This window comes from Camelus bactrianus, chromosome 33, assembly GCF_048773025.1.
Source record: "Camelus bactrianus isolate YW-2024 breed Bactrian camel chromosome 33, ASM4877302v1, whole genome shotgun sequence".
Lineage (NCBI taxonomy): Eukaryota > Metazoa > Chordata > Mammalia > Artiodactyla > Camelidae > Camelus > Camelus bactrianus.
In genome coordinates, this window is record NC_133571.1 from 8,998,071 (window position 1) to 9,015,883 (window position 17,813).

A 17,813-nucleotide genomic window follows, 5' to 3' on the forward strand; every position below is an offset into this window, starting at 1 on the left:
GATTTCTCTCGCCTCCAAGTGCTCTGCACCTTCATGATTTGGGTTTTAAATTTCCAGGGTAGGACCTCTATAATCGGCTGCATTAGCATAGTGTTTCTGGGTTTGGGGGACAGCTCATCCTTTTATTTATTCATTCAGATAGTTAACAAGGATTTGAATGCCTAGAATTATCATGCACTTTACTAGGTGCCGGGGGAAAGTAGGAAACAAGACAGGCACAGAGCTTACCATTAAGAGGCTTAAAGTTGAGTGGGGAAGGCTGACATTGTACAGATAATTAACAATATATGGAAATTTACAAAAGGGGCCAGTGCGGAGTAACTTATGAACATACATCAGCAGAAGCTAACCTCTTCTGGGAGCAGGGAAGCTCTTCCTGAGGAAATAAAATTAAAGATGAGTTCGAATGATCTCAGCAGACATTGGGTGAGTTGGAGCAGGAGCTGCAAACTCTCAGCAGTGAGGGTGCAGGGGTGCACCCCTGTCTGTGTGGCTAGGAGTGGGGGGCATGTGGCTTATGACGAGACTGAAAAACGGGTAGGGTCCAAAATATGGGAAGTCTTTTGAGCCTTGAAAGGACTTTGGTTTTTATCCTAAGAGCCAAGGGAATTCTCCGAAGGATTTTAAGCAGAAGAAAGATGAAATCGTATCCGTAAATTAAAAAGACCACTCTGGCTGCCGTGTGGGAAATGGATCTGAATGAGTGGAGAAAGCAGAAAGCCAGAGTAGAAGTAGGAAGAGCAGGCAGGAGGCTGGAGGGGAGTCCAGGTGGAAAATGATGGGGGTCTGACTAGGGTGGCAGCAGAAAGGATGGAGGGAAGGCATTTGATTCCTCCAATTTCCCATGTCTCAGTAGGGATCATGGATGCTGTATGAGGCTTAAATTCCTAAGAACCTAGCCACTCTGTTTAGACACAAGACAGGGCTCGTTAGAGAAACCAAGCTCTCAGTCTAGCTGGGAAACACATATAGAGTTCCTAAGAAAGAAATTGACTGATATTTACTGAAAGTAGCCAACCATGGACCAGGATCTCACATGCGGTTAATGAATTAGATTCTCTGGCTATTTCTCATTTGCTCTTTTTTTCTTTTTGCAAAAGGAGGTTAAGAATTCCACAGTGTAATTTGATTTGCATAACCACTGGCACTTCAGAAGTGTTACGGACACAGCCATTTCGGCTTGTAGACAGTACAGAGTTATAGTATTCTGTAATTCTGTCTTCTCCCCCCAACCCAGCATTCTTTGCTTTGACTGCAGTTTTTTATAGCATATGATACTTCCGCATTAACTTTTATTAGATCCATAATTTTTTTTATTAACATTGAGTAATAACTGTTTTCAATGGCATCACTCTTCCAAGGAGTCCCCGATTTGTAGTCCATGAGAACAGTTGCTAAAATGAAGTTTCTTCTGCCAGCATTTCACCCACAGTATATCCAACCATTCAACCTCATCTTGCTTAAAACGCCATGAAATTTCTGGACATTATCAGAAAAATGACCACAGTCAAAGTGCTCTAAATGGAGATGGAAATTGAGCTGGGCCTATTAGAATCAAGATGTTTCGTAGTTATAGGCTGGGAGTGGGAGCACTTAACCCCAAGTTAAAACTCTCCTCTCTGTGGGATTTTTCCTTTTTAAGGGAGGTTGCTGGTTGGCCCGCAGTTCCAGATCAGAGCTACGTCTGATGGAAGCTAAGGGAATATTTTAACAGTAGCAGTGGTAGCGGTTTTTATTCCCTCAAGTTAGGGAAACTGCCCAGAGCAGAGTGGGAAGGGGTATGAGACCAGCTGCTCTCAGGGATGTGCCGTCAAGTTCAAACATCTCTTACCTTGAGTTTCTAGTAAAGCTTCTCTTATTTAAGAGTCACTCTCTCTCTCTCTCTTTTTTTTTTCTTAATGAAGGTATTGGGGATTGAACCCAGGATCTCCGTGTACACTGAGCTCATATTCTACCACTGAGCTATCCCTCCATGGCCAAGTTTCTCTTGTTTAAAAGGACATGGCTTTAGTGTTCCTAGTGTGACAGTTCAGTTCAATTCAATTCAATCCAACTCAGTTCTATTCAATTCAGTTTAATAGAAGATTCTTGATCTTTTCCATGTTGTGTCCAGCAGAAAGCCTACATTTGTTAGATTAGTTAGGGTGCAAGTGATAGAAAACTATTTCTGTTACATAAAAAAGAGAGAGGGGAGAGAGAGAGAGAGGGAGAGAGAGAGAGACCAGGGCTCATTGGGCTGGTCACAAAGTGACAGGAACCTAGCCTGATACCCTGTTGCTCTCACGTCCTCAGCATGTGGCTTTCAACTCATGGTTCATATGGTTGCCTGAGATCCAGCCATCTTATCTGTATTCTAGTAGAAGAAAGGAGGAAGGGAAGAAGACTGTCTTCCCTTCCTTTAAGGATACTTCCAGGAAGTTGCATATGACCCTTCCACTTAAATCTCATTGGCAGGATTTAATCATATGACCAGACCTATCTGCAAAGGAGGATGGAAAATATTATTCCAGACATCTTGTGCAGAGCTTAATTTGGAATTTTCATTACTAAGGAATAATGGGAGAATGTATATCGAGGGACATCATACAGGTTCTCTAAATTTCTTTTAAGGGCTCCCCAACTGTTTCTGAAGTATTCAGGGAACACATTTTAAAAAACAGATGCCTCCTATCCTTGGAGAAATGAAGTTCAAAGTTCAAAATCCAAAGACTAGAGACTGAGAAAGAGAATGCTTTTTTGTGTGTATGTATGTAGCTGGTGACTTTTAGAAATATCTAGAAGCTTCAAACAATCATCCATCCATCCATCCATCCAGTCAATACATTTATTGAGTACCTACTATACACCAGACACTGTCCTCAGAGCTGAGGAAGTGGATATGAATCAGATAGTCCTCATACTCAAAGAACTCATGATCCAGTGGAGGAGAATGGTAGGTAAATTAGTAATTTCAGGTGATAAATGTTATAATAGAGATAATCATTTATTTTTTCATTCAACAAATACTTATTGAATACTTACTGTATACTAGATGCTTTTTTAGATACTGAGGATACAAAAATGAAAAGTCAAGTTCTCTACCAGAAAAATGCGGAGTGATTAAAAAGGTCTACTAGAGGGATGGATAAGTACAATGGGAGAAAAGTTTAAGTCTGCCTGGGTGAGTCAGAAAATGTTTCCTAGAGGAGGTAACACTTGAGCTGAAACAGGAAGGAAGTGTAGAACCTTCCAGAACCTTCCAGAACCACCTTGGGCCTCCTTTTGTCTGTCAAGCACCGAGGGAATTAAACTTCTTTTTAAAATGCTCGTGTGTAATTCAGTATGTCATGGGCGGCCGGTATTTGCCAACCATCTATACCAAAGACTTTTGAATCATTCTCTCTGCTACCCAATTGGGTGCACAAAGATATTTACTTGGTTATATTTCTTGTCTGAGTGAGTAATAGGAGATGTTTACAATTTTCCCTGGTTTTAAGCAGCGTTGTGATGGCAATATTTTAACCCCATCTTGGGGCTGGAGGGCCTGACAAATGCATTTCCACCATGGCGAGGAACTGGAAACCAAAAGCGATTGTGTCTCAGATGAAATGAAGAGTCTGACAAAATACATCCTATCAGTGGAATGAAATTAGATATTTGTCAAAATGCATTTGTCCTCTAAATAACCATCCATATGTTTTATGTTTTGGTATAAATAGACATTCATCCGTTTATCACAATTGTGCTGTCAGAGACCCAGCAATTCGGAACAGAATTTTAAAGATCCGCCACGAACAATAACCTAGGAAGACTTTCGGGGGGTTGTTTTTCTTGTTTCTGATTTCTTCTCTTTTCTTCTTTTGACTCCTTTTGGCTCCCTTCAGAGCGCACAGTTCATTACTAAAGAGAAGCGAAACGTCTATTTAAAATCAATCCAATAATACTATGTTTCAAAGCATTAATTCCTGCCTGTAATCAGCTCCTTGCAGAGAGAGTTCTTTTCTTCCTCAGTCTTCCTTCTTCAGGTATGGTCTGTTGTAGGGGATGCTGGGTTTGCAACCATGGGGTGCCTGAGGTGTGGGCTTCTCTGTAGCTCCCTTATTGCTGAGGAGTGTGGTCCTGGGTCAGTCCCAAGAGGGGGACTCACTGAGCGCTCTCCCACCCTTGCCATTGTCCTTCCTAATTTGTATGGATAGTGGGTTACAGGCAGCGGAGGAAATTCGGAGTGGGAGAAGCAGAGAGAAGACTGGCCTCTCTGAGCCTCAGCAGTGGGCATTTCAGTTGGACTGTTTCTGAGCAGGGAACAGGCTGCTAAAACAATTACTATCTTGTCAAACATTCTGTCCAATGAAGAAAATTAATAGAGTAACTTTGCAGACAAAAGCACATTTTGACCAAAGCCTAAAACGATGCATTTAAATAAATCCTGGGATGAATGCTGTGATTAGCATTAATATTTGCCAAGGTCATAAATTCATTATTTTAAAAAAATGGCTTCAGAGCCAAGCCAACCAAAGCTGCCCTGGAGGATGGAAGAACAATGCAGAATTTAAATCAGGTTTTCATGAGGGCACACTGCAGTCCTGATGCAGGGTGGATGGCCAGCCGCCACTGGGGGTGGGGGAGGGAGGTCAGCTCCCTAAGCCTCTGTTACTCGGGGCTTGAGAGCTCTGCTCTGAAAGCCCCTGTGGAAGGATGGGGAAAGGGCATGGAAAGGGGACAGTAAGGGAAATCAGGTCTAGAATCTCTAGGTGTTCAGGTTCCAGATTCAAGTCCCAAGGTGGGCAAGAAGAAGACAGACAAATGTGCCAGAGAGAAAATAGATGGAGGGCAACCTAACTTTGTCTGCACAGGACTATCTGGATCCTGGCTTTAAACTCTTCACTTGATCTCCACTCTCTGTGTTTACCTGTGCCCATCCCAGCACACTGGTCATGTTAATCAGAGCAAAACTCTCAGCGGGATGGATCTCAGTGCTTCAAACTCCATGAGCTCACTGTGAAAATTTCATTCCTATCTACTTAGGGGCTCAAACATACAAAATGCCTTTATGACATTTGTTGCATGTCACCACTGGTCACCATTAGCACTTACTCATCACAGTATCTTTACTTTATAGGTATCTGATTGCCCCCAAGACAGATTTTTCTGAAGGAAAGAGCTGATCTTTTCATCTTTACAACCCAAGCCCCTAGCACAGAGCTTGCTCAGGATGCTTTGACTCTACAGTTTTGACCCCACAGTCCAGATACTTGGTTAGACATCACACAATGAGTTCTGATCCCATCAATCAAATTGAGAGCTGTTGATACCACTGAGTGAGGAGCAGTTTGTTTTTGGCTTTTTCAGTGGATTGGCAAAATAGTATACAGCTTTCCAAGTGTTCAGAAGGGCATCAAAGAATTGGGTTCAAAATCTAACAGACCAATGTTGGCTCACAGAGTGAGCCTGAAGTATCTTAGGAAGAATGCTTACAGTTTCTCATGGATTAGCTACAAAACTTTTTCGCCAAATCATAATGAATACCTGTGGTTGAAATAATCAACAAAAATAAAACTGACAGCAACTAAAATTACACATGGCTTATTGGTAGGGATCCATTTAGTACAGTTTAGACATGTGAAGTTGGATTCAAGGAAATGGGCTTGTTCAAAATAGTGTCGAAGGAAACTTCCTAATGGCAGAAATAATAACTAATCATTATTTGATATGGATACACTTGATCAATGAATCCAATATTTGTTTAAAAAGTTATCTGGAAAATAATTCTGATAAAAATTAATTTTCTTAAAAGGAAACATGGGGAAATGGAAATGGATTAATGGTAGCAGTAGATAAAACTGAGAATTTAAGTCAACTCAGTGGAGTTCATAACTGAAAAGACTTGCTCTCTGGAAGGAAGTCCATCAATATTGATAAAATTCTGAGTAAAATGTATGTATTGGTAAGAGAAAAATGTCTCTGGGGTCGGGGTAAAACTGTAAGTCATAAGATAAGGTAAAAACAGTGAGGTCGAAAAATTTTGTATTTTTCCTGGCATGTACTCAAAAGAAGTGTAAGTACTTTCTTTACTACAAAAAAACATAATTTTTAAAAAACTATTTTTTTTTGCTCTTTGCTTTTATTGTATTCTCTTTCTTTTTCTTTTTTAAAGGAAATTGAATAGGTAACACACAGTACAAAGATATGTGGGCAAAGTCATTCTCCTTCCCATTTCTGACCCTGTAGTCCCCAGTGTCAGCCTCCCCAAGGGCCATTAGCGATTGGTTGTTTGTCTTTCCAGAAAGAGTTGATACTAATGCTTTTGAAACATTTTTTCTTTATAACCCAGAGTAAGACATATACTTTCCATCATAGCCCACTATGCAATTATATAACTGTAATAAAGTTGCACAAAACAATATTTACCTTACCATATATAATAAAGAAAAACATAAGGTTAATATCAAATATAACTTCATCAATATTTAAATAAAACATATAAAAATCTCTAAATGAAAAATGCGGGCATTAAAGAACACTGATTGGAATCCACTAAATTGATTTTATAACCTACAAATGGTTGTCATCCAATTTGAAAACACTGATCTACTGTACATACAAGTGTATATTTACATACTTGACTTTTTAGAAAAACACAACTTGTAGAATATTATATAAACTGTTCTGCATTCTGCCTTTTGCACTTAATGTTTTGGAGATTGCTATATATTAGTACATACAGGTTTGCTTGTTCTTCTTAATGGCTGTATTACAGTCCATTGTACATATGTACCAGAGTTTACAGAATCAGTTTCCCACTGATGCACATTTAGAGTTTCTTGCTATTGCTACTATAAATATTTCTGCACTGAACATCTTTGTGCGTACTATCATTCACATTTTTAGAAGTGGAATTTAAAATTTTGAATTTGAAATTTTGATAGATACTACCAAGTTGCCCTTCAAACAGGTTGTACTGTTTGGAACTCCCAACAATAATTTATTAGAGTATCTGTTTCTCCAGCCAGTGCATTATCAAACGATTGCTCTATTGCCCATCTAATAGGCAAACACATAAAATCTTGTGATTTTAATTTGTGTTACTTCTAATATGAGTGACATTATGTGTTCTTTTACATGATTAAAAGATCTTTTTTTTTCTGCAATGATGTTTTTCACACAAATGTGTTTTTAGTGGGTGTTTTGGCTTTTCCCAATTGATCTTTAAAACTCTTTATTTATATGATGGAAATTAATTCTTTGTCATGTTTTTGCAACACTTTTTCTTTATTGCTTGCTTTTTGACTTGGTCTATGGTATTTTTTGTCACAAAGACATCTTAAGTTTTGTATAGTCAGATTTATTCACTTTTTTATGTGTTCTGGGTTTAGTGTTTTGCTTAAGAAGTTCTTTCCACAAAATTATGTAATTTGCACTTTCTATTAGTACTCTTATGGTTTCAGTTTTCACATTTAAATATTTTATCCATCTGGAATTAATTTTGGTATAAAGAAATAGATGGCCTAGCCAGTTATCCCAAATCATTTATTGAATAACATAGATTTTTTCCTATTGCGTTCAAAAGGTATCTCTACATAAACCAAATGTTTGTATATGTTTGGGTCTACTCCTGGTTTTTCTATTTGCTTCTATTCATCTGACTACTAATTTTTGAGCCAATATAAGACTATTTTAATTACTATGACTTTATATTTTAATATCTAGTATGGCTAATACTTACCCCATATGCTTTATCATACATATCGTGGCTTTTCTTGCATTTTATTTTTTGATATAAATTTTAGAGTCCTGCCCTCCCTCTATCCCTCCCCCAGTTACTTTCTTTTGGTGTTGATCATGTTGAATGTATAGATCAAAGCAGGGCGATGGATACCTTTGTAAGGAGTCTTTGCAAGAAAAGAGGACATCTTTCTATTTATTTAAATCTGTTGTTTTCCATTAGATGGTTATTTAAGGTTACGTCACATGGATCTTACAGACTGCTTGTTTTTACTACACAGTTTTCTGTCTTGGATTGCAGTCCTAAGTGGTATCTTTTCTCTCATGGTTGTTCCTAGAAAAGCTATTGAGTTTTAAAAATCAGTTTTGTAAAGTTATTCCAATCTTATTGTTCAGGGTACTTTTTTAGTTGATTCTCTTTAGATTTCCAGATACACAATCATTATATCTGCAAATAGTAATAATTTCCTCCCTTTTGTCTAATTTTTACCTTATTTCTTATGGTTTCAGAGGGGCACAAAAATTATGGGGTCTTTCATGAGATATTTTTGCAGCCTGACTTGGAGGATGATCAGACCTCTGTGTCAGCAGCTTTGACCTCTGAACCCCCAGTTAGAGGTAGCAGAGTGAAGGAGTAATTAGCAAGGTCTTGGGCTCCAAACTGCCTGATTCACATCTCAGCTCCAGCTTGCATCAGCTGTGTGACCTTGGGCACACCTAACCTTAATGAACGTTTCTGGGGCTCAGTTTCCCATCTAAGAAATTACAGGATTCACCTCACAGGGTGATTATGAGGACTAAGTCAATAGGTGCACATAGAAGTACTTAGTACCGTGGTCAGCACATGGAAAGCTGGAAAGCATTTTAAAATGTCTGTTAATATTGTCATTAGAACCAATAGTCATGGAAATGTCTAGCAGGGCTTAATTGTACAAAAATCTATAATATATTTACTAGATCTTTAAACATGAAGAACCACCCTTCAAACTCTTCAGACTTTTTCCTTAATTAAGACTCATTCTCTGTAAAGAATCTAAGTTTGATACATTTATTTACATAAAAGCATATATGATGGCAGTGTCTTAAAGTGGCATATGCTCTTTTCCATAAGGACCGATCCTTTGACTGGAGACGGAGCCTGAAGAAATGAAGCCGTTGACATCAGAGTTTGATGGCTATTCTTTAATTCAACAGCTGTGAATGATCGGGTACACTAAGTGACACAAAGATCAATACGGCACTTTCCTGCCACTAAGGAACACACAGTGTAGTAGGTGAGCTAGACGCTCATGCAATTAACCAGAACTCATTTTGTAGGTGTTTTTGTCTGTCTAGACAGTTTTGGAGGACCTGCTAAACAAATGTTTAAGAATCTCTTTGGATCAGGCACTAATGAGGCTGAGGGACCTTGGCTCATGACAGCTTGATCCTAGGTGGGAGGTGGGGGATCATGTTAAGTGTCTATCACAGAACGATTACAGCTACTACTTACTGAGTTCTTGTTATGGATGAGACACTTCAGATACGTCAGTATTAGCCCCTTGCATCCTCTCCACATCTCCCAGAGGAATGCATTATGGGCTTCACTTCACAGATGAAAACAGAGGTTCAGTGGGATGAAGTCCTTGCCCCAGGCCAACCAAGCAGGAAATGTCAGAACTGAGATTTTATCCGCTGTCTGTCTGTCTGCCACTATCTGCTCTCTGCTTCTTAGTGCACATGGGCTTAAGCTAAAGTTCTAGGTGACGGGTGAGGGGGCTCTACCAGTGAGGGAGGAGGAGCTGGAAGAGAGGACATCCTTCCTTTGTTACTAACTTTAGGGGGAAAGTGTTAAGTCTTTTGCCATTAAGTCTGCTGTGGCTGTAGGTTTTTATAGGTGTTCTTGTTAAAGTTGAGGAAGTTCCTCTTAATTCCTAATTTGCTGAATTTTCATGATTGGGTGTTGGACTTTGTCAAATACTCTTTCTGCATCAATTGATGTGATCATATGATTTTTTTCCTCCAGCTTGTTAGTATGGTGGGTTACGTTGGTTGAGTTTTGAATATTGAACCAGCCTTGCATACATGAATTAAATCCCACTTGCTCATGATGTATAATTTTTTTTAAATACATTGTTGGATTCAATTTGCTAATATTTTGTGTGAGGATTTTCTGTGTTCATCTGAGACATTGGCTTATAATTTTTCTTTCTTGTAATGTCTTTAACTAGTTTTAGTGTTAGGGTAATGCTGACCTAATAGAATAAATAAGAAGGCATTCCCTCTGCTTCTATTTTTTGGAAAAGATTGTGGAAAATGGCTATTATTTCTTTCTTTAATGTTTCATAGAATTCATCAGAGAAACAACATGGGCCTGCTGCTTTGAGTCTGCTAGATAAGTCATGACTTCTCTAACTTGTCTCTTTTCATAAATGATTACACTCTGTATGTGTGTGTTTCCCATTTTATTCTTCTTGATATATGGCTGAAGATACAGAATAACCTGAAATAATTCCAGGAAGGTAACAGTCACTATTCATCTGGCTCCATCTGCTACATTAATTCTGATCAAATACGAACCCTCTGAATAGACAGCAGGTGTCAGATAGAAACCAATGTTTTGTGTGTTTGTTTGCTTTTCTCTTCCCCATCACATTTCCAGGGTTATGAGTCTAAAGATAATGCCCAGTGGAATTACAGAAATGTGTTCCTCTGATGGGTCCAAGAAAAGGTATCGATTTTCCATTTGTTCAGCATTTTCTTGTTGCAAAGTGGGGGATGACCTCCAAGATTTTTACATGTCAGTGTTTAAATAGGAAGTCGCCAACACAGTTTTTATGAGAATTTATACGTGCAAAAACTCTTTGTAAACTATAAAATATTATAGGCTCTTGGTTGATTTAATAAGTGGGACTGAGTTAAGGGTAAGTGGGAGAGGGAAAGTCAGCTGTGACCAGCTTCAAGAACATAATTTCATTCAAATGAGAGATGGCAAAAATAGACATAAAAGGAGAAAGGAAGGAGCAAACTGAGATGAAGAGAGATGTTCTTTCCCCTTGACCACCCCTGCTTTCTCTCCCCTTCTCCATTCTATCAGTTACTTCTCTGAGTCCTAGCAACTCACCCCCCAGCATCTGCTAAGCAATCAGCCCTGGGGTTGGTCATGCTGTCCACAAAGATGCTCAGTAGAGATTCTGAGGTCACCTGAAGATGTCATAGTGATTCTGAGGTCAGCAGGGTTGCTTGGAAAGGATGCAAAGGAACCTCAGGGCTGGCTGTGACCCTCCTCCCATGGAAGGCACAATTACAAAGCCCACTCTCTGGCTGCCCACACCCCAAAAGCATTTCCTTTACTAAGTTAGCTTGGGATACAAAATGAGACAAAATCCACTCCTTAAAAAATGAAGATGCCATCGTGAATAAGTGATGTCCGTTCGCATAGAGAACAACTGGTCTCCCAGGGGAAGAGGCAGGCTGAGGCCAGCTGGAGTCTGAGCTCCCCTGTTCTACACCTGAATGGCTTTAGTGTCCAACATAAAACTCACAGAGCACTTCAGGGACGCACTACTCTGGTGAAATGGAAGGGGCACCGGGTCTGAGTCTGACGTTGACTCAAATCTTAGCATCTCTCTTATTATCTGGGTGGGCTGTGCAAGCTGCTTGATTTCACTGAGTTTCCATACTCTGATGAAATAACAGCTAACCCTTACCTAGCACTTCCTCTCAGACACTCTTTTAAGCTCCTTGCATATATCTCATTCAATTCCTACAATAACATCTTGAAGTGGGGTAGTATGATTCCCATTTTTCAGTTAAAGAAATTAAGGCTCAGTAAATGGGGGAAAGGACAGAGAAAATGTGCTTCTCAGCATCATGAGGATGATTATATGAAGCGGTTTATGTAAAGTGTTTAGTGTAGCATCTGACCCAGTAAATACACAATATATAATAGATTTACGAAAGCCCGACTCTATTTCTTTTCTCTAAAACCTTTTGCATTTTGCTGTGAAATTTAACAGAGAGCAGTAAACAGAAGAAAAATTTTGAAAATCAATTATTGATCAGAAAATGAGCACCTGTCAAATATCACTGGAATTAAAAAAGATGGAATGTGCCTAGCACCTCCGAAGTAACCTCTAATCACAACCCATTTTTGCCCCAAAGGTACTACTCCCTTGACTTTTATGGAAATCACTACTTTACCACTAATCAGACATTCCTAAACACTAGCTTTGCATGCTTTTTGAAATTTATATAATAAATTATGCATTCTTTTGTGTCTGACTGTTTTGGCTCAACAATGTTTGAAATTCATTCATTTTATTGCATGGAGCTATAGTGAGTTTATTTTCAGTAAAGCTTTTTTTTTTCCCCTCAATAATGTATATTGTTTTATTGTACTGATATAATGCAATCTTTAACCATCCTGCTATCCACAGGCATTTATGTAGTTTCCAGGCTTTGGTTGTTACAAATAGTGCAGCTATGAATTTTCTTATATGTGTTTCTTAGTGTTTATGCCTGAAATTACTGAGTCATAGAATATATGTTCAATGTTAGTGAGCACTAACAATTAATTTTTGAAAGTTTTTGTATGATAAGGGCATGAAGGTTCCCTTTGCTCCTCATCTTCATCAACACTTTACATTGTCTACCTAAAAGCTGTTTTGGTGAGTGTGTGGTAGAGTATCATTATAATTTGAATTTACATTTTCTTGATTATTAATGAAGTTGAGCATGTTTTTGTAAGTTTATGCCATTTGGATATTCTCCTTTGTGAAGTGCCTGTTCAAATTTCTTGTCCTTTATTCTCTCGGGTTATTTACCTTTTAAATTTTAATTGATTCATAGGTACTCTTTACATATTGAGAGTAAGAGTCCCTTTGGAAGTAACCTGATACTTCCTCTGGCTGGGGTTAAGATATTTTTGTGTATGTTTAATTTTCAAAAGTTCATTAACAGTGTGCCTAGTTGTGAATATATTTTCATTTGTCCCTTATGTGAATTCTTAAATCCATGATTTGATGTCTTTCATTAGTTTTGGAAAATTCTCAGCCACTATCTTTTCAGCTATTGCTTCTATCCTGTTTTCCATCTTTTCCTTTTGGGATTTTAATTAAATTCATATTAGACCTTCTCATTATGTCCTTTATATCTCTTACTCTTTCTTTTGTATTTTTCATTCCTTTGTTTCCTATTCCTTTCTGGAAATTTTCTTCGTGAATTATCCTTTCATCTTTGCTAATATGCTGTTTAACTTTCAGTTGGGTTAGACTGTAACTTTCAATTGTTATAATATTTTGTTCCAGAAATTTCATCATAAAAGTCTCTAGTTCTTTGCCAAAATTTTCAATCTTCTCTTTTATATTCTTGAACGTAAGAAGCACAGTTGTTTATCAGTTTAAATGTGATAAAACGAATATCTGGAGCCCCCGTGGGCCTGATTTTATTGCTTGGTTCTCTTGCTGGTGTTGTCCGTGTAGTCTTATTTCCTCATGTGGCTGGTTATTTTTGATTGTGTGCTGAGTAATGTTTTTGCAAAATTGCTTGTAGGAATACCTTGAGGTTCGAGGTGTCATTTCTTTACAAAGAATATTTATTTTTGTTTCTCCTAGGTGCTTGGAGGTACTAACAATTTGAGATAACCTCAATTCAATTTTAGGGTTTGAAATTATTTGAGGTCCCTAAGATGCCCTGTATTCTTTTGAGTCCCAACCCAAGAGCATTCATCCACACTTTTCTTGTGCTGACCTCTTCACTGTCTGGGTCTCACTTCTTCAGATTTTGTCTATTCAGTGTTTATTCTCTGATTCAGATGTCCCCACTTCTACATCCACATCCAGTATCACTCCACTTCTTATCAATCAACTCCACCTCTTTTCTTCTTATCAATAATCTTACCTCTCATCAATAAACTTCACCTCTTATCTTCCCTCAAGGTAGCAAAGTCCCCCTTCTCTGTATGGGCTACCTTGATCGCCAAAGCTCAATATCTCCTGTCCTTCTTTTGAATTCCTTTAACACTTTATGTGTTTAACAGTTAACCAGATATATGTTAATTCATCTCTTAACATTGTGTGTGTGTGTGTGTGTATTGTTAAGTCCTTGAAGGAGGGCACATATCTTCTGTTAATCTCCTCAGCTCCTAGCACTTTGCCTTGCACATGGTGTGTACTCAAAATATATAATTGGTTGAGCATAATCCAAAAGTTATGCCATACCGAGACCTTCATATCACATCACAGCATACCACCACACTACATCACATCACAATGCATCCCTGTATTAGAAAGATCCCATTGCCTTCCCTGCCCATAGACCTACTCTGGGAGCCCCCAGTGAAGGCAAATAACCAATCATAAGCCCCATTTCCCTATTATAGCTGATTTCACTGGTGTATATCCCTGACCTTATCCCTCATCAGTTCCTTTGTCAAGATTTGAAAAAAAAGAGATACATACATTTTTAGCTTGAAACTAAAAGTGATAATAGCCTATCTGTAAAAGGTCATGTAGATCCCATAGAAGAGTCCAGAAAGAAGTAAAAGTTATGGAGATAAAGAAACTGTGAGTAATCAAAGAAAGCTGACCAATAAAGCAGAGGAAAAGAGAACTTGTGCAAAAAGACTGAAAGAGATGAGAGTCCACATGGCCTCTGAGCGTCAGCTTTTGGTCCTAGCAACTTCCCAGTATCTTCTCCCACAGGCCTCAGTCTCTGTGTCTGTGATTTTAGGTCGTGCATCCGAACCTCAGGGAATTGGGGTAGGCTTCGATTTCTGGATACATTTTGCCTGAATTCTTTCAGTTTGGGTGCTTTTGGTTGCATGTAAACCAAACCAGCTCTGGTTATCTTAGGCAAAATGGGTGTATTGAGAAGACAAGGGAGCCCAGGACCACTAAATGGCTAGAGGATCTGGTGTGGCAGACAGACGGGAGCTGAGCAGCCCCGGAGGACCAAGAACAAGAAACTCAGCCACTGCTGCTAGCAGGACTCGTCTGGCCAGAAGGCTCCCACTCTTGCCGGACACTGTGTGCCACCACTGGACTCCACTGCTGGATGCTGCTGCTGCTTTTGTGCTGCAGTCCTCTTCATTCCTTTCTCACGTGTCATTTCTCTAGGACCAAAGCTACTGATTGTCAGACTGCGGATCTCATGCTTTCACAACTGCCAAAAGGCAAAGAGGGAAGGATATTGTCCCTTTGGGTTTTATACAGGGAAGCAGGGCCCTGTTCCTGGAAAGATGACATACAGTGGGTGGAGGTGGGAGAATGGGGTGGTCCTCCAAAAGGAGACTGGATATTGGACAACCAACAATAGCAAAGACAGCATTAGTTTGCACAGGGAACTTCCTAGTTAAGATGAATACACTAGAAATTTCAATCTTTATAGTAGGTCGATAGAATGCAAAATGATTTTGTAGCGGAAATAAATAAAGCAATAGATTTGCAACAGTTCCCTAAAGATGGGATATGGTTGAGGGGTGGGTATAGCTCAGTGGCAGAGCACATGCTTAGCATGCAAAAGATCCTGGGTTCAATCCCCAGTACCTCCATTAACAAAAAAATGAATACATAAGTAAATAAATGAGTAAATAAGGGATATATAGCTGGCATGTGGCTTTTCCTCTCTTTCCCCTTTTCCTTCCTGTCTGAAATATGGACATAATGGCTGGAACATCAATTAGACACATTGGGATCTTAACAATGGACACCATGAGACAAAGATGGCTGACTAGAGAGACGAAAGGCTTCTGTGTCTTTGACAATGAGGGAGACACAATACCAGCCTTCACGTTTCTGATACACAAGTGAACCCACGTGTGTTCACGGCACTGTGGTCTGGTCTCTGTTACTAACAGCTGAACACAATTCCTAATAGAATGAGCTGTTATTATTATTATTATCGTGATTGTTGTGTTGGCCACCAGATTGAGTCTTTGGCAGCCTGGCTATTGTTCACTGATTTCAGAATTCCTGTCACTCTCTATGCTCTCCAAAAATAACTGAGAGGTGGATAGTAATTTTTTTTTTTAACAAAAAAAGCGCTAACATGGATTGGTATAGATTTTTAAAAAGATTTTCACAATGCACTTGGAGAAACTAGGAGGGTCCCTGGCATATAACTTGCTCCCCGGCAAGGGCTTTTCACTATGTGGAAGAACAATATTTTAGAGCATATTACATCCATTCGTTAATGATAGTGATGTGGGGTGGAGGTAGAAACTGAAGTATGAGCATCCCAAAGAGAATCTTAAAAAAGTAGTTTTGATCTCTGATTTTTTTTAGAATTTTGTATTAACATTTGAAAAATGTCTAGAAAACAAAATCAGCTTGTGAAGACTCAGCTTGGGGTAGGGCCACGCCGAGGTCCCTCTTCTTGGCATACCTCCGCTGGCACTGCTCGGTTCTTCCTGATTCCTTTCGCCTCTGGCCTGGAGCGCAGACATCATCTATCTCACGCCTGCCACATGTAAGCCAGAGACAGGCTGTCCTCTTGTTGAGAACTTCTTTCCTTCTTCTTCTTTTTTTTTTTTTTTTCTTTGTCAGAGGTGAGTTCTGGGGTGGCGGTGACAAAAAATGAGGTCGAAGAGGGCTGCAGGTGCTGGAGAAGTAACTGAAAAACTGTTTAAAGTTAATGAAGTGTTTTGTTTTCTTTTTCTCCAGCTCTCGCTGGGTTGCAGGCTGCATTTAGGAATAACACTAAACACGTCGATAATATTGCATGGACGTTAAACAAAGGAATTAATTAAGGAGAGGAGGCGAAAATAGCACAGAGAACTTTAAAGGGTGGCTTAGCACAGATCATCTACAAGGAAAGTGTTGGCAATACAGAATATACTCCAACTGGCAGCAATTATGGTGTTAGCAGGAGCATTTACGCAGACGACAGAGGCTCTTTGAGACCAATATCTAAACCATGGGGAATGATGTAATCTCATTTTTCCCAGGTAAAATGTTCTTATTTTCTTTTCAAAATAAGATTTCAGGGCTCGCTTGGGCAGCACATATACTAAAATTGGAACAACACAGAGAAGATTAGCATGGCCTCTGAGCAAGGATGACACACATATTTGCAAAGTGTTCTGTAGTTTTAAAAGAATAAAATAATGCCATTTGCAGCAACATGGATGGACTTAGAGATCATATTCCAAGTGAAGTAAGCCAGAAAGTGAAACAAAAATACTATATGATATCACTCATTTGTGAAATCTAAAAAAAAAAATACGCAAATGAACTTATTGATAAAACAGAAACAAACTCATAGACATAGAAAGCAAACTTATGGTTACTGGGTGAGAAGGAATAAATTGGGAGTTCGAGATCTGCAGATGCAAACTACTGTATATAAAATAGATAAACATCAAGTTTCTTCTGTACAGCACAGGGTACTGTATTCAGTATCTTGTGGTAACATACAATGAAAAAGAATATGGAAACGAATATATGTATGTATTCGTATTACTGAAACATTATGATGTACTGCAGAAATTGACACATTGTAAACTGACTATACTTCAACAATAATAATAATAAAAAGAATAGATTTACTGTGGACATTAGCTCAATCCTCACGTCCAAGTGGGAGTGCCAGTGAGCCATGCCACTAAGAGAACAGCCATAGAGGAAGCTGCCTGTAGAATCCCCACAGGAGAGCAACTCCCCTCAAATGATGGTGGAATGAATAATTTAAGAAAAAGAGAGAGAGAGATTTCAAGCTCCCAGAGGGCAAAGCACCACATCCATGTACCCCCTGCCCCCACCTTGTAGCACCTAGCAGAGAACTTCAACACTGCTTAACAAGTGTTCCATATTGAGTTTACAAAGAGAGGAGCCAAGTGTTGGTAATTAGTTGACTACAAAGGACACTACGTGGCAGTTGTGGACCCTGAGAAGCCTGGTCCAGGGTCCTGCTGGGTGAGAAGGAGGGCAGCGTGGTGCCATCTTGCCAGGCCAGAGCCAGAGCTGGGTTTTCTGCTGCCCAAGCTGTCCCTACACTTGCCAATAATTAAGGAGTTGTCCCCAGCTGAAAAGTAAGTGTCCACCCCTGGCAGGGGTCTCAAGAAGGCTGTTTTCCTGAGTAGCCGAGGAGCTCTGGGATAGAGTAAGGTCAGAGAATACAGGAGCCAGACACAA

At 39.3% G+C, this 17,813-nt stretch overlaps 1 non-coding gene across 1 annotated transcript; it reads left to right on the forward strand.

Annotated features, from left to right (window-relative positions):
* Nucleotides 1–16,665: 16,665 nt before the first annotated feature.
* Nucleotides 16,666–16,772, forward strand: LOC123612869 (U6 spliceosomal RNA). The gene has a single exon (XR_006720135.2). It is a non-coding gene; the product is annotated as a U6 spliceosomal RNA (small nuclear RNA).
* Nucleotides 16,773–17,813: the final 1,041 nt, after the last annotated feature.